This window comes from Bubalus kerabau, chromosome 10, assembly GCF_029407905.1.
Source record: "Bubalus kerabau isolate K-KA32 ecotype Philippines breed swamp buffalo chromosome 10, PCC_UOA_SB_1v2, whole genome shotgun sequence".
Taxonomy (NCBI): Eukaryota; Metazoa; Chordata; class Mammalia; order Artiodactyla; family Bovidae; genus Bubalus; species Bubalus kerabau.
Window position 1 is genome coordinate 108,235,729 of NC_073633.1, and position 18,117 is coordinate 108,253,845.

The 18,117-nt window shown below is 42.7% G+C and overlaps 1 protein-coding gene across 1 annotated transcript in view; it reads right to left on the minus strand.

The window, feature by feature from the left end:
* Positions 1-13,156, minus strand: part of PATL2 (PAT1 homolog 2) — a 73,691-nt gene extending 60,535 nt beyond the window's left edge. Inside the window, exon 1 of the mRNA XM_055538951.1 lies at positions 12,728-13,156. The gene's annotated coding sequence lies outside the window, so the exon portion shown is untranslated. The remainder of the gene's footprint in view (positions 1-12,727) is intronic.
* Positions 13,157-18,117: the final 4,961 nt, after the last annotated feature.

Sequence of the window (18,117 nt, forward strand, 5' to 3'; positions counted from 1 at the left end):
CCTCATCTGAAGAGTCAGTGAATGTTTTACATATTGTTCTTGCAGAAGCAGGCCCTGAGTCAAGGATCTGGGTGTATTAATCTGTGATTTAGGGCTTCCGGGAGAAATCAAAAAGGGTGTGGGGATGAAGGATAGGAAATGAGAAGAAGCCAAATGAGGGTGTGATTTCAAAAATCCTACACTCAACCTATGCCCATGGGAGCTCAGAACACAGGAGTGCATGTCAGAGATTGTCCTGCCTTGTAGCAAAGGAGCTGGGCTTTGGTATTCCACATCAGCCTGGCTTTGCTTGGACGATGCCAGGAGTGTGAAGGGTGAAACAGAATGCCCAGGTACTTCCAGCTCACTCCAGTGCCTGAGGGTAATTTGCAGCCTAGGGGTAATGCACATGTGCTAACTGATAGCAGCAAAATATTGAAAAAGCTGGGGATGGACTCACAGACCATGGGTGGAGCATCAGTTTGCTACTGTGGGTTTCCTGTAAACTTCCTCTGGGGGTACACAGCACATGTAATCACAAACTTTCATTGTAAGTTATAAGTTTCTGACCATAAAGAAGGCAGAGTGACAAAGAATTGATGCTTCTGAATTGTGGTGCTGGAGAAGACTCTTGAGAGTCTCTTGGACTGCAAGGAGATCAAACCAGTCAATCATAAAGGAAATGAACCCTGAATACTCATTGGAAGGACTGATGCAGAAGCTGAAGTTTCATTGCTTTGGCCACCTGATGCAAAGAGCTGACTCACTGGAAAAGATCCTGATGCTGGGAAAGATTGAAAGAAGAAGAAGAAGGGGACGATAGAGGATGAGGTGGTTGGGTGGCATCACCGATTCAATGGACAAGAACTTGAGCAAATTCCAGGAGATGGTGAGGGACAGGGAAGTCTGGTGTACTGCAGTCCATGGGGTCACAAAGAGTCAGACATAACTTGGTGACTGAACACCAAAAACAAAGCATTAAAGTGTGAATGAATGCCACTGAACTCAGACTTGAGTTTAAATCCTAATTCCACAAATGGAAGGGGAAAAGTCATGTTTCTGTTTAAGTTTGAATTCCAACTCCACAAAAGAAATTGGAAAAGCCATTATTACTGTCTCGATTCTTTGTCACCAAATCCATAAATGGGAGAATCATCTTTACATCAAACGTTTACTCATTTATTTGGTCAATCATTCATTCAGTGAATATGGAGTGTCTACTCTGAGTCAGGTTCTGTTCCAGGGTTATTCTGAGAAGGGGATAGTGGTAAGAAGAGCTCCATAAAATGTAAAGCTCTAGGTAACTGCTTTATTTCCAGTGGTTATTTATTTTCACAGCTCACTAGAACACATAAAATTGCCTAAAACCACAGCAGGAGATACAAGGAAAAACTTCATACAGAGCTGGTTGGGGGGAAAAAACCAAGTAGAGCTGTTTCCGGAGTGTCTAGACCTGCCTCTGTCACAGTTCATCCTTTTTCAAATCTCTTAGCATTTCCTATCATTGGTTTCCTTATCTGTAAAATGAACAGTTCTCAGCTACTAACCAGTGATTACCTGTTAGAGTTCTAGGAGAGGGAGTTAACAGTCAAGTTCAGGCTTGGCAGACTGAGGTGGGCACAGTCCCTAGGACTCCAGTGTAGATTAGAGGCTTCAACTCCAATCATACCTAGCACCTCCTGTTTATAACAACTGTTTAATGGTAATCTTTTTACTAATTTGATTATGAAAGCTAAGCAACTTAGTATGTGAATGCTCTAGCCTGGCTGCACTGGCTACCGTAAAGAACTGTCAGATGCTCGCAACTGGCCTAGGATCTCTGTCACCCATGACATTGATGACTGAGAATTGCATTATATGCATGGCTCCAGTTCAGATATGGTATTGCTTGCTGTGGTATGATTCTCTGAAATGGTGAAAAATCTCTAGGTAAAAAACCAAAAGCAAACAAACAAACAAAACCAAATACATATCTTCCTTTGAGTTGCCTGGTAGTTGCCTTCTTGGAAAATTCAGTGTATATGGGTCTGGCATAGTAAATGATCAGTAAATAATCAAGGAAAAAAATTAAAATAATTGAAAAACAAAACTCACTTCATCATGTGATTGTAAAGCCCAGATTACAAGCAGGGTTTTTAAAGATAGAGAGGAAGAAAGAAATAGAGTGCGTGTATAGGCTGGGGTCCCTGGCTCAGCCCTTAAATATCTAGAGGGACCCCATCACCTGAACAAGCAAAGGCAGCCCTATTAATTTTCAAAACTTCTCCCAGAGAGACATACTGCCATTAGGAACCAGTTTTCCAGAAAGTGAGAGTTGCTAATCTAATGACTAGGGGGAAAAAGGAGAAGGCAATGGCACCCCACTCCAGTACTCTTGCCTAGAAAAATCCCATGGACGGAGGAGCCTGGTAGGCTGCAGTCCATGGGGTCGCTGAGGGTCGGACACGACTGAGCAACTTCGCTTTCACTTTTCACTTTCATGCATTGGAGAAGGAAATGGCAACACACTCCAGTGTTTTTGCCTGGAGAATCCCAGGGACGGGGGAGCCTGGTGGGCTGCCGTCTATGGGGTCGCACAGAGTCGGACACGACTGAAGCGACTTAGCAGCAGTAGCAGCAGGGGAAAACAAACAAACAAACAAGGCAACCAACTTGGCCCCTCCCCTTTCTCGGAAAACAGACCAGAGAAAGACTCCGGACTGCGAAGTCCCCTTTCTAACCTGAAACAGCGCTTTCTGCCCGGAGACTTGTGACAAGCTACCACGGGCTTGAATTTTAATTGGGCAGTTGAGAAACTAAAATAGCGGGTTAAAAGGAGAGAAAGCCTGTGATTTCTGCCAACGGGTTGGTGGGGATGGGGGCCCTGACTCTCGCTCCGTGACCTTGGCTCTGTTCTCTGGGCACTGCCGCCAGCCTGACACGCTCATCCTGAGACCCCGCGCGCTCCCGCCCGCCCCGCGCTCTGCTTCTTCCGTGCAGCCCCGACCCCTGGCTCCTGGGCTCGGCTTGTTCAAGCTCAATCTTGAGCAGACCAACAAGCCGCGGAGAGGCCGGAAACTGGCAGCTGCAGGAGCGCCGGCTTCCTGTTCTATTCTCACAGGACAGCTACCAAGACGGGACAGGGAGAAACAGGAGACAACATCACGGTCCTTGATAAGCTGCTGGGTGCGTGGGTGGGGGTTGAGGACGCTGGGCACTGCTTTGCAGGGCCGCCTGGTGTCACCCCAAGGGTTCTCTTTTCCCGGGCAGAGCGGAGGAGGGGCAGGCTGGTCACGAGGTCAGTGGTCTGTTGGGAGACAGGCGTTTGTGGGTCCAAGGTAAGGACCGCCTGAGTCAGCAGGTTAGCGCTTAAAGTGGAGCATTAAGCACTGGGCACTGTCCCCTCCTCTGGGCTCCCACCATTCTGCTCTGGGGCGCCACACTTCCTCACGAGGTTCAAGGACTTGTATCTAAATATCTCACACTGCTGTGCGTATCACTTCTGTGGCATCTTAGGTGTTTTTTTTCGTTAAAGCTTTATTGAGGACTAATTCACAAATCGTAAAATTCACCTATTTACAATGTTCTTCAGCGGGTTACAGTATATTCATGGAATTGTGAAACTGTCTTCTCAATATTAAAACATTTTCATCACCTCCAAAAAGAAACATTGTACCGATTAGCCATCACTACCCATTTCTCCCCAACCACTCCCAGGCTAAGGAAACACTAATGATTCTGTCTGGATGGATTTGCCTATTCTTTATAAATCATATAAATGGAATCATACAGTATGTGGTCTTCTGTGACTGGCTACTGTCACTTGCTATAGTATTTTCAAAGATCATCCATTTAAGCAACTATTACTTTATTTCTTTTTATTGCTGAATAATATTCCATTGTATATTACACTACATATTGTTTAGTCATTCATTAGTTAATGAGCATTTTGGTTGTTTCGACTTTTTGGCTATTAAAAAATAATACTATTATCGACTTTTATATGCATGCATGAATTGAACTGATGTATGCTAAGTCATTTCGGTCATGTCCAACTCTGTGTGACCCTATGGACCGTAGCCTGCCAGGCTCCTCTGTCCATGGAATTCTCCAGGCAAGAATACTGGAATGGGTTGCCATGCCTTCCGCCAGGGGATTTTCCTGACCCAGGGATTGAACCTGCATTTCTCATGTCTCTTGCACTGGCAGGCAGTTTCTCACCACTAGCACCACCTGGGAAGCCCCACCAACATGCATGTACAAGTTTTCAGTTCTCTTGGGTGGAGTGGAATTCCATCTAGAAGTGGAATTGCTGGGTCATATAGTAACTATATCTTTAACATTTTCAGGAACTGCCAGGCTGTTTTCCAAAGATGCCACACCATTTTACCTTCCCACCAGAAGCATATGAGAGTCCCAATTTTCCTACATCCTTGCCAACACCTTTTTTCTCTTCCCATCTTATTGTGATATAATTGACATACAGCACATAAGTTTAAGGTATTATATCATAATATGATTATCACAATAAGTTTAGTGAAAATCCATAATTTCATATAGACACAAAATTAAAGAAATAGAAAAAATGTTTGTCTTGTGATGAGAACTCAGGATTTTCTCTCTTAACTTTTATATATAACACCCTACTGTTCATTATATTTATCATGTACATTTAATCCCTATACATATAACTGGAAATCTGTACCTTTTGACTGCCTTCACTGAATTCTCCCTTCCACAACCCCCTGCCTCTGAGTAACCACACATATGATCTCTTTTCCTATGAGTTTATTATTGAAGTATAACTGAAAATGCTATATTAGTTCCTGTTACACAATGTAGAGATTCGATGTTTCTATTCACTTGAAGATAGTAACCGTGATTATACTGTCAGCATACAAAGATATCACATAGCTACACTATACATTTTATACCCGTGACTTATTTTGTAGCTGGAAGTTTGTACCTCTTTATCTCCCTCACTGGTTTCTTTCCTTCCTTACTCCCTCCTCTCTGGCAACCACCAGTTTTTCTCTGTAATTAGAATTGTTTCTATTTTGTTATGTCTGTTCATTTGTTCTGAAGTTTAGATTCCACATATAAGTGAAATCAGACAGTATTTGTCTGTCTCTGACTTATTTCATTTAGCACAACACCGTCTAGGTCCATCCATGTTGTCACAAAAAGCAAGATTTCATTCTTTTTTTATGGCTGAGTAATATTCATTATATAAATATATATGCCACAACTTCTTTATCCATTCATCTACTGATGGGCATTTAGGTTGCTTCCATATCTTGGCTGCTGTAAATAATGCTGCAATGACAGAGAGGTACATATATCTTTTCTAATTAGTTTTCTTTGAATAAGTTTGTTTTCTTTGGATAAATACCCAGTAGAGGAAATGCAGGATTATGAGGTAGTTCTAGTTCTCATTTTTTGAGTAATTTCTATACTATTTTCCACAGTGGCTGTACCAGTTTACATTCCCAGTTCACAAGGGTTCCCCTTTCTCTACATCCTTGACAACACATCTTATTGGTTATCTTTTTGATACTGGCCATTCTGAAGTGTGAGGTGATATCTCATTGCAGTTTTGATTTGCATTTCTCTGATGATTACTAATGTTGAGCATCTTTTCTTATGTCTGTAGCCATCTGTAAGTCTTTGTTGGAAAAATGTCTATTCAGATTCTCCGATCATTTTTAAATCAGTTTGTTTCTTTTTATCTTTTGTTATGTAAGTCCTTTGTATACTATGGATATTAACCCCTTATTAGATATAAATTTGCAAATACCTTCTATTCAGTAGGTTGCCCTTTCATTTTGTTAATAGTTTCCTTTGCTATGCAAAAGCATAGATGAAGTCCCATTTGGATATTTTTGGTTTTATTTCCTTCCTTTGCTTGCGGAAACACATCCAAAGAAATATTACTAAGAGTGATGTCAGAGAGCTTACTGCCTTTATTTTCTTCTAGAAGGTTTGTGGTTTTAGGTCTTCTATATAAGTCTTTAATCCATTTTGAATTTATTTTTGTGTATACTGTGAGAAAGTAATCCAGCTGTTTTTTTGCATATAGCTGTCAAATTTTCCGGACATCATTTACTGAAGAGGCTATCTTTCCCCTACTGTACTATTCTTGCTTCCTTTGTCCTAGATTAACTGCCTATAAAATGAGGGTTCATTTCTGGCCACTGTGTTCTGTTCTTTGGTCTATTTGTCTGTTTCTAAGATGGGCAGGTCATGGTGGAGAGGTCTGACAGCATGTAGTCCACTGGAGAAGGGAATGGCAAACCACTTCAGTATTCTTGCCTTGAGAACCCCATGAACAGTATGAAAAGGCAAAATGATAGGATACTGAAAGACGAAGTCCCCAGGTCAGTAGGTGCAGAATATGCTACTGGAGGTCAGTGGAGAAATAACTCCAGAAAGAATGAAGGGATGGAGCCAAAGCAAAAACAATACACAGTTGTGGATGTGACTGGTGATAGAAGCAAGGTCCGATGCTGTAAAGAGCAATATTGCATAGGAACCTGGAATGTTAGGTCCATGAATCAAGACAAATTGGAAGTGGTCAAACAGGAGATGGCAAGAGTGAACGTCGACATTCTAGGAATCAGAGAACTAAAATGACTGGAATGGGTGAATTTTACTCAGATGACCATTATATATACTACTGCGGGCAGTGAAAGGTTGTTGTTGAATCACACGCAGACACCGGGATTCTTGGCCCCCGGAGGAGAAGAATTCAATCCAGGGCCAGAGACGAGGCTTGATCGCTCAGAGCCTTTGTATAATAAAGTTTTATTAAAGTATAGAGGAGATAGAGAAAGCTTCTGACATAGGCATCAGAAGGGGGTAGAAAGAGTACCCGCTTGCTAGTGTTAACAATGAAGTTATATAATCCAAAGAATGTCTGGAGGTTGTAAAGACATCATCAGACCTACTCCCATAATTTACATTTTAAGATAACACTGTCCTCAGGCAGGATACATCCTTGTAAAGACCAGGTCTACTCCCATAATTTACATTTTAAGATAACAGAAGGTTTAATCCAGAGGCTGTCCTTAGGCAGGATACATTATTGTTATATAATCCTAAGGAATGTGGAGAAAGAAAAAAAGGTTTGTCCTTTCTTCCTCCTTGAGAATTCCAGACCCCTCTCTCCTTGGGGACCCCTAGACTCCTTATCAACCCGCCCAGGAAATGACTCTCTCATTCCCCTCTTTTCTTTTAGGGGAATTATGTTGCCTAGGGAAAGGGGGCGTCGTTCTCATTCCATAACTGCTTCTGAGCTGACAAGGGGTGTTGTCCCTAAATTGGTGAGGCAACATATTCTCCTAATCCTCATATTGAGGATATCTGATCCAGGGGCCCCAAATAGTAGCTGGAGGAAGCTGCAGCAGTAGCAGGAGTTTGAGCAATCATTTGTAACTTAAAAGTTTTCATGCGGCTAGAAACAAATCCAGTTATACCATTATAGATGCAGGGAGCAAAGAGCAAAAACAAAACAATCAGAATCAAAATTAAAAGTCACATTATGTCCATAGTTAAAGTGCAAAGTGTTGCACTAGTCCATTTTAGGGTTGGTAGATGTCATCAGATGAAGAAGAGGCATCGCATGTGATTGTTGTCAAAGGTATTCACAGACTTGGAGAAAGTCTTTTCCTTGAAGTGGAGATGTCCACCTCCGGAAGCCTTCCACTGATGAAGAGGGGAGTGCTCCACAGACCCAGCAGTTAGACCGATTGTGGAATGCAGCATAGGAGTGAGCCCAGGACAGGAAGGCATTGTCTTGAGGCTCAAAAAGCAGACTCAGGATTTTTGGAGTCAGCAGAAGTAGACTCACATAGATTATCAGGCCCATCCGCTGCCCTTTGCTTAACTCTAGAGCTCGGGTCAGGGCCACAAGCTCTGCTAACTGAGCACTGGTTCCCTGGGGGAGAGATTTTGCTTCCAAAACCTGTTCAGCAGTCACCACGGCGTAACCTGCTTTATGCTTTCCATCCTGAACAAAAGAACTGCCATCTGTAAATATTTCCATGTCAGGATTGTCTAATGGGGTATCCTTTAGATCCTCCCGAGCTGCATAGTTTAAAGTTAGGAATAGAGAACAATCCTAATCAGGTGTTTCATTTTCCTTCTCAGGAAGGAAAGCGGCAGGATTTAGATTTCCACAAACTTTAAGCTTAGTTACTGGTCCTTCTAACAACGATGACTGATATTTAAGAAGCCTACTGTCTGTCATCCAAATATTAACCTTAGAATTTAAGATTCCACTCACATCATGAGAAGTCAGTAAGGTAAGGTTTCGTCCATTAATTATTTTTAAGGCTTCAGGTGCTAATAAAGCCACTGCCCCAATTACTCTTAGGCAGTGGGGCCACCCACGTGAAACTACATCTAATTCTCTGCTTAGATAAGCAACAGGTTGCTGGTGAGGCCCTCCGGGTTGTGTCAAAACTCCCAATGCCACACCTTTTCTTTCAGTGACAAACAAATTAAATTCTGACCCTGTGGGCAAGCTAAGAGCTGGAGCTTGCATGAGAGCAGTCTGAAGAACCTTAAAAGCCTTTTGAGTTTCTGGAGACCAAACCAGTTTGTTGGTTTGGGCCTGCTGAGTTTCAGCTATAAGTTTATATAAAGGCCGGGCAAGTTCCCCATAACTCGGAATCCAAATGCGACAGTAACCTGTGATTCCCCAAAATCCTCTCAATTGTCTTAAAGTCATAGGTAGGGGATGATTTAGTATAGGTTTAATTCTCTCAGGGCCTATGGCCCTAGTCCCTTCTGATATGATTAGGCCCAGATATCTAACCAATTGTTGACAAAGCTGAGACTTTTCTCTTGATGCCTTGTAACCACAGCCTGCCAGAAAGTTTAAGAAATCTTCTGAGGCTCACAAACAAACTTCCTCTGTCTCAGCACAGAGAAAAATATCATCTACATACTGTAACACCACTGCTTCAGAGATATTAAAGTTTTGTAGATCCCGTGACAAACTTTGTCCAAATAAATGAGGACTGTCACGAAATCCCTGGGGCAAAACTGTCCAGGTTAACTGAGAAGCTGGCTGAGTAGGGTCTTCAAAGGCAAATAGAAATTGACTTTCTTCCGCCAAAGGCACTGAATAGAAGTCATCCTTTAAATCAATTACTGAGAAATATTTGGCCCGTTCAGGAATTTCAAACAATAGAGTATAAGGATTAGGCACCATGGGGTGTAAAGGAACTACAGCCTCATTTATTATTCATAAATCTTGAACTAGTCTCCATTTACCATTCGATTTCTTTATACCCCAAATAGGAGTGTTGCAAGGACTGTTACAGGGAATTAATAGTCCCTGCTCCTTTAAATATTTGATGATGGGTTTTAACCCTTCCTCAACTTCAGGTTTCAGTGGATACTGCTTCTTATGTGGGAATACGTACGGGTCTTTGAGCTTAACAACTACAGGAGTAGCATTTTGTGCTCGACCCACAGATTTTCCATCAGCCCATACTCTAGGATTTACATTTTGTTCAACTAAAGGGAGAGAAAGGAAGGGCTCCATATTCATGAAAACAGAGGCATGGACCTTGCTCAGTATGCCGTCGCTGCTGCTAAGTCGCTTCAGTCGTGTCTGACTCTGTGCGACCCCATAGATGGAAGCCCACCAGGCTCCCCCATCCCTGGGATTCTCCAGGCAAGAACACTGGAGTGGGTTGCCATTTCCTTCTCCAATGCGTGAAAGTGAAGTTGCTCAGTCCTGTCTGACCCTCAGTGACCCCATGGACTGCAGCCTACCAGGCTCCTCCGTCCATGGGATTTTCCAGGCAAAAGTACTGGAGTGGGGTGCCATTGCCTTCTCTGTTGCTCAGTATATCCCTTCCCAAAAGGGGTGAGGGAGATTCTGGCACGATCGGAAACTCGTGTGAAAAGAGCACAGAATCCCAGTTGCAAGATAAAGAATAGCTGAAATAATACCTTTTGGCTCGTCCAGACAGTCCCATTACGGAAGCGGATCAGGAAGAAAGTGGGCCAGGGGCTTCAGTAAGCACAGAGTAAGTTGCCCCAGTATCTAAAAGGAAATCAACGGATTGGCCCCCCCACAATTATTAATACCCGGGGTTCCTCAGGTGTAATTAGGACAGGAGCTTGTGTGGGGACCCCCGGGCACCTTCAGTCCTGATTGTCTTGAGAGTCCAACTCCTGAGACCTACGCCTCTGGGGGCAGTCTCTCTTCCAGTGTGGTCCTTTGCAGACCGGACATGGAGCCGGGGGCGGCTTAGATGCCTGAGGGCAATCCCTCTTGAGGTGCCCCTCCTTTCCACAGTAATAGCAAGCCCATCCCTTTTCACCTGGGTCCCTCTGGGCATTTTTCTCAGGCTGTTTAAGAACGTTTTTCATAGCCATGTCGAAGGCTTCTGCCTTTTCCTTTGTCTTTTTTTGCCTTTCTTTCTTTTCCTCATATTCCCTACCATAATAGACTGTCTGAGCCAGTTGTAACAGAATATCTAAAGACTGATTTGGTCCATACGCCCGTTTTAATAGCTTTCGGCGGATATCTGGAGCTGACTGAGTGAGAAATCTATCCTTTAAGATCACTTTTCCCTCTTCACTTTCAGGATCAATCTCAGTGAATCTGTGAAGGGCTTCTCTCAGTCTATCTAGGAATTTACCAGGAGCTTCCTTCTCCTCCTGTTCTATGTCGCCAATTTGCCATAGTTTAAAGGCTTAGAATGCGCCTGCCTAAGTCCTTCAAGAATACATCTAACAAAATGACTCTGATCCCATCTTCCTTTAGCTGTGTTGAAGTCCCAGTTTGGTTCTATAGTTGGGACCGCCTGATTCCCCCTGGGGAGGGCCGCTATCTCGTTCTCCCTCTTCCCTACTGATTCATTACCAAGCCATTCATCTCCATAAGCAATCGCTTTTCCCAAAACTCGAGTCTTTGACTCGGGAGTCAGCATTTGTCCCAAGATATACATCATATCCTTCCAAGTGAGGTCATAAGGCAGAGTAACACCTTTATAAGCTCTAATATATTTTTCTGGGTCCTCTAGATAGTTTACCAGATCCTCCTTGATTCTTTGTATTTCTTGATAAGAGAAAGGCTTATTAACTCTCACAGACTGATTATTTCTCCCAGTGGGTGTTTCATAAAGAGGCAACAGCTTGTGCGGCTGTTCCTCAGTCTCTCTGGCTGTTCTGCGCATATGATCCCAGGGATAGATTGGAGAAACCTGTTTTTCCTCTTCTCTTTGTCTCCTGTCCTCCATCTCATCTTTTACTTCGATGGTCTGAGTTTCTACTGAAACCAGAGTAGCCTGAGGTCTTACTGAGACAGGAGTTGTTTGGACCTCCATGTGGGCAGTTTGAATCTCAGTTTGGATTTCCACTGAGACCAAGGCAACCCTTCTGAGGGGGGTTCTCTGGCTTTCAGTTTGCTCAGCTTGGAGCCCCGGGTACGGGGGCAAAGTGGGAGGACAGGAGGGAGCTGAAGGTTTCACGCCCAAATCGATACCCTTAGGACATAAGTCTGGCATATTTTGCAGAGAGAAAAAGGGCAACACATACGCCATTTCTACCCATTTCCCTTGTTCCTTACAGAACCGGTCTAATTATAGAACAGTATTAAGAATCCCTCCAACTGGCCACTGTTTGCCGTCCTCCAATGGATACCGTGGCCATGCAGTATCACATAGGAAGACCAGGTATGTCCTCTTTAAGCCCTGGGGATCAAATCTATCCCAGTTTTTCAGGATACAGTTCAAAGGAATGAGGCTGGAATTGTTAGCTCCCATCTGTAAGAGAGAAAAAAGCGACCAAGGCCATTTTTCTACCGGAGGCGTCCCTCCCTGCTCTAGATGGGGGTGTAGACAGACGTTACACCAAAAGCTTTTCCTTCCTGGTCAGACTTAGTCTGTCCCTTACCGACGCAGGCGCAGTCCACGTCCCTCCTGGTTCTACCACCGAGATGGGGTGGGGATGTACCAGGGGTAGACTTGATAGCATCCCTACTTGACGTCCAGCTCTTCATCTTTAACCTTGCTTGCCTCTGATGTCACCCAGGGGGACACTACTGGGGGAAACATTGAGTCACCTGAGTGCCTGTGCACGACCCTGAGTATTTCCTGACCACAATAAGACCGACACGAACATAAAACTGAGATGTTCTTTCCAAGCGTCACCACACCAGTATAAGAACCTCCTCTGATCCACTAAGAGCCAGCGTTACCAAAGAAAAAAAACCCATTGCAGTCCCAATCTGAGTAACCTTTAACCTCAGAGATGTTCTTGGAGCTAGAGCTCCATCTAGCTTCCGAACTTTTGATTTCTACCGAGGCTAGGCGCTTTCTTGGCTACCCATCCAAGTTTGGGACCTAAGCCACAGTACACAGTAACAGTATAGATCACAAGTCCCTTGAAAGTCTATGATCCGATAGATTACATTAGTACTTCTAATTCCCAAGGAGTTATGAAATGGTCAAAGAGACTGAAAAGTTTGACCGAGAAAGGAGAGTTCAGTCCACACGCTTTGCCCATTTCTGGTTTGTTTCCGAAGGAGATATTGGGTGCCTCTTGACATTGGCAGGTCGGTATAACCCCCTGACAGGTTTCTGCCATAAGCCTTATGAGATCACCGTGGAACCCCAGGGCAGGGCTCCTTACTTGCTTCACACAGGGCATGTCATTCATTCACACAAGCACACCGTAGAGTTAGTAAAGCACAGCAGAAAACATGTTTGCTAAGAGAACAAAGAACTAAAGCTCCAAGCATCCTTACCTTGTCCTGAAGGATCCCGGACGAGCCTCGAAGATGAAAGGTTGTTGTTGAATCACACGCAGACACCGGGATTCTTGGCCCCCGGAGGAGAAGAACTCAATCCGGGGCCAGAGATGAGGCTTGATCGCTCAGAGCCTTTGTGTAATAAAGTTTTATTAAAGTATAGAGGAGATAGAGAAAGCTTCTGACATAGGCATCAGAAGGGGGTGGAAAGAGTACCCGCTTGCTAGTGTTAACAATGAAGTTATATAATCCAAAGAATGTCTGGAGGTTGTAAAGACATCATCAGACCTACTCCCATAATTTACATTTTAAGATAACACTGTCCTCAGGCAGGATACATCCTTGTAAAGACCAGGTCTACTCCCATAATTTACATTTTAAGATAACAGAAGGTTTAATCCAGAGGCTGTCCTTAGGCAGGATACATTATTGTTATATAATCCTAAGGAGTGTGGAGAAAGGAAAAAGGTTTGTCCTTTCTTCCTCCTTGAGAATTCCAGACCCCTCTCTCCTTGGGGACCCCTAGACTCCTTATCAACCTGCCTAGGAAAGGACTCTCTCAGCAGGAATCCCTTAGAAGAAATGGAGTAGCCATCATGGTCATCAAAAGAGTCCGAAATGCAGTACTTGGATGCAATCTAAAAAACGACAGAATGATCTCTGTTCGTTTCAAAGGCAAACCATTCAATATCACAGTAATCCAAGTCTATGCCCCAACCAGTAATGCTGAAGAAGCTGAAGTTGAACGGTTCTATGAAGACCTACAAGACCTTGTAGAACTAACACCCAAAAAAGATGTCCTTTCATTACAGGGGACTGGAATGCAAAAGTAGGAAGTCAAGAAATACCTGGAGTAACAGGCAAATTTGGCCTAGGAGTATGGAATGAAGCAGGGAAAAGGCTAATAGAATTTTGCCAAGAGAACACACTGGTAATAGCAAACACCCTCTTCCAAAAACACAAGAGAAGACTCTACACATGGACATCACCAGATGGTCAACACTGAAATCAGATTGATTATATTCTTTGCAGCCAAAGATGGAGAAGCTCTATACAGTCAGCAAAAACAAGGCAGGAGCTGACTGTGGCTCAGATCATGAACTCCTTATTGCCAAATTCAGACTTAAATTGAAGAAAGTAGGGAAAACCACTAGACCATTCAGGTATGACCTAAATCAAATCCCTTATGATTATACAGTGGAAGTGAAAAATAGATTTAAGGGCCTAGATCTGATAGATAGAGTGCCTGATGAACTATGGACTGAGGTTTGTGACATTGCACAGGAGACAGGGATCAAGACCATCCCCATGGAGAAGAAATGCAAAAAAGCAAAATGGCTGTCTGGGGAGGCTTTATAAACAGCTGTGAAAAGAAGAGAAGTGAAAAGCAAAGGAGAAAAGGAAAGATATAAGCATCTGAATTCAGAGTTCCAAAGAATAGCAAGGAGAGATAAGAAAGCCTTCTTCAGCGATCAATGCAAAGAAACAGAGGAAAATAACAGAATGGGAAAGACCAGAGATCTCTTCAAGAAAATTAGAGATACCAAGGGAACATTTCATGCAAAGATGGGCTCGATAAAGGACAGAAATTGTATGGACCCAACAGAAGCAGAAGATATTAAGAAGATGTGGCAAGAATACACAGAAGAACTGTATAAAAAAGATCTTCAAGACCAAGATAATCATGATGGTGTGATCACTCACGTAGAGCCAGACATCCTGGAATGTGAAGTCAAGTGGGCCTTAGAAAGCATCACTACGAAAAAAGCTAGTGGAGATGATGGAATTCCAGTTGAGCTATTTCAAATCCTGAAAAATGATGTTGTGAAAGTGCTGCACTCAATATGTCAGCAAATTTGGAAATCTCAGCAGTGGCCACAGGACTGGAAAAGGTGAGTTTTGACTCCAATCCCAAAGAAAGGCAATGCCAAAGAATGCTCAAGCTACCACACAATTGCACTCATCTCACACGCTAGTAAAGTAATGCTCACAATTCTTCAAGCCGGGCTTCAGCAATATGTGAACCGTGAACTTCCAGATGTTCAAGCTGGTTTTAGAAAAGGCAGAGGAACCAGAGATCAAATTGCCAACATCTGCTGGATCATTGAAAAAGCAAGAGAGTCCCAGAAAAAACATCTATTTCTGCTTTATTGACTATGCCAAAGCCTTTGACTGTGTGGATCACAATAAACTGTGGAAAATTCTTCAAGAGATGGGAATACCAGACAACCTGACCTGCCCCTTGAGAAACTTATATGCAAGTCAGGAAGCAACAGTTAGAACTGGACATGGAACAACAGACTGGTTCCAAATAGGAAAAGGAGTACATCAAGGCTGTATATTGCCACCCTGTTTGTTTAACTTATATGCAGAGTTCATCATGAGAAACGCTGGGCTGGAAGAAGCACAAGCTGGAATCAAGATTGCCGGGAGAAATATCAATAACCTCAGATATGCAGATGACACCACCCTTATGGCAGAAAGTGAAGAGGAACTCAAAAGCCTCTTGATGAAAGAGAAAGAGGAGAGTGAAAAAGTTGGCTTAAAGCTCAACATTCAGAAAACTAAGATCATGGCATCTGGTCCCATCACTACATGGGTAATAGATGGGGAAACAGTGGAGACAGTGTCAGACTTTATTTTTTTGGGCTCCAAAATCACTGCAGATGGTGATTGCAGCCATGAAATTAAAAGACGCTTACTGCTTGCAAGGAACGTTACGACCAACCTAGATAGCATATTGAAAAGCAGAGACATTACTTTGCCAACAAAGATCTGTCTAGTCAAGGCTATGGGTTTTCCAGTGGTCATGTATGGATGTGAGAGTTGGACTGTGAAGAAAGCTGAGCGCTGAAGAATTGATGATTTTGAAGTATGGTGTTGGATAAGACTTTGGAGAGTCCTCTGGACTGCAAAGAGATCCAACCAGTCCATTCTAAAGGAGATCAGCCCTGGGTGTTCTTTGGAAGGAATGATGCTAAAGCTGAAACTCCAGTACTTTGGCCACCTCATGTGAAGAGTTGACTCATTGGAAAAGACTCTGATGCTGGGAGGGATTTGGGGCAGGAGGAGAAGGGGATGACAGAGGATGAGATGGCTGAATGGCATCACCAACTCGATGGACATGAATTTGAGTGAACTCCACGAGACGGTGATGGACAGGGAGGCCTGGCGTGCTGCGATTCATGGGGTTGCAAAGAGTCGGACACGACTGAGTGACTGAACTGAACTGAACTGATGCCAGTAGCATACTGTTTTGATGACTGTAGCTTTGTAGTAGAGTTTGAAATCAGAGCATGTGAGACTGTCAGCTTTGTTCTTCTTTGTCAAGATTATTTTGGCTAGTCAGGATCTATTATGTTTCTTTACAAATTTTAGAATTATATGAAGAGTGTCACTGGTATTTTGATAGGGATTGGACTGAATCTGTAGATTATTTTGGGAAGTATGGTCACTTTAGCAATATTAACTCTTCAAATCCATGGACACAGTGTATCTTTCCATCTGCTTATTTCATCTTTGATTTCTTTTATTGCTGTTTATAGTTTTCTGAGTACAGGTCTTTTATGTCCTTAGATTTATTCTTAGGTATTTTATTCTTTTTGATAGGATTGTAAATGGGGCTGTTTTCTTTCTTTTTTTACACAGCATCACAGCAGGGTTTATTGTTTCTTTGGTACTGTTTTCTTAATATTTCTGACAGTTCATTGTTACTGTATAGAAATGCAACAGATTTCTGTATATTAATTTCATATCCTGTTACTTTACCAAATTCATTGATGAGTTCTAGTAGATTTACGGTGGTGTCTTTAGGATTTTCTACATATAATATAATGTCATCTGCAAACAGTGAAAGTTTTACTTCTTCCTTTCCAACTTGGATTTCCTTTTTTTTTTCTTTTTCTTGTCTTACTGCTATAGTTAGGACTTCCAATACTACACTGAATAAAAGTGGTGAGAGTAGTGGGGAGAATAGGTATCTTTGTCCTATTTCTGATCTTTCAGCTTTTCATTATTGAGTATAACATTAGTTGTGGGCTTGTCAATGTATGGCCTTTATTATGTTGAGGTATATATTCCCTCTATACCCACTTCATTGAGTTTTTAATCATAAGTAAATGTTTAATTTTGTCAAAATCTTTTTCTGCATCAATTGAGATGATCATATAATTTTTATTCAGTTAAGTTCAGTCACTCACTCGTGTCTGACTCCTTGTGACCCCATGAACTGCAGCACGCCAGGCCTCCCTGTCCATCACCAACTCCTGGAGTTCACCCAAACCCATGTCCATCGAGTCGGTGATGCTGTCCAACCATCTCATCCTCTGTTGTCCTCTTCTCCTGCTGCCCTCAATCCCTCCCAGCATCAGGGTCTTTTCAAATGAGTCAGCTCTTTGCATCAGGTGGCCAAAGTATTAGAGTTTTAGCTTCAACATCAGTCCTACCAATGAACACCCAGGACTGATCTCCTTTAGGATGACTGGTTGGATCTCTTTGCAGTCCAAGGGACTCTCAAGAGTCTTCTCCAACATCACAGTTCAAAAGCATCAATTCTGCGCTCAGCTTTCTTTATAGTCCAACTCTCACATCCATACATGACTACTGGAAAAACCATAGCCTTGACTAGATAGACCTTTGTTGACAAAGTAACATCTCTGCTTTGCAATATGCTGTCTAGGTTGGTCATAACTTTCTATCCAAGGAGTAAGCGTCTTTTAATTTCGTGGCTTCAATCACCATCTGCAGTGATTTTGGAGCCCAGAGAAATAAAGTCTGTTCTTGTTTCCACTATTTCCCCATCTATTTGCCATGAAGTGATGGGACCAGATGCCATGATCTCCGTTTTCTGAATGTTGAGCTTTAAGCCAAGTTTTTCACTCTCCTCTTTCACTTTCATCAAGAGGCTCTTTAGTTCTTCTTCACTTTCTGCCATAAGGGTGGTGTCATCTGCATATCTGAGGTTATTGATATTTCTCCTGGCAATCTTGATTCCAGTTTGTGCTTTCTCCAGCCCAGTTTCTCATGATGTACTCTGCATATAAGTTAAATAAGCACGGTGACAATATACAGTTAATGTGATGTCCTGTGAATGCTGACCCATCCGTGCATCTCTGGGATTACTTGATCATGATATATGATCCTTTTAAGGTATTGTTGAATTTGACTTGCTAATATTGTATTTTGTAAGGATTTTTACATCTATGTTTGTCAAGGATTTTGGCATATAATTTTCTTTTTTTGTGATATTTGTTTGGTTTTGGTACCAGGATGATACTGGTCTTATACAATGAGTTCAGAAGCATTCCTTCCTCTTCAGTTTTTTGGAACAGTTTGAGAAGGATAGGTGTTAACTGTTCTCTAAATGGTAAGTCATCTTGTCATGGGCT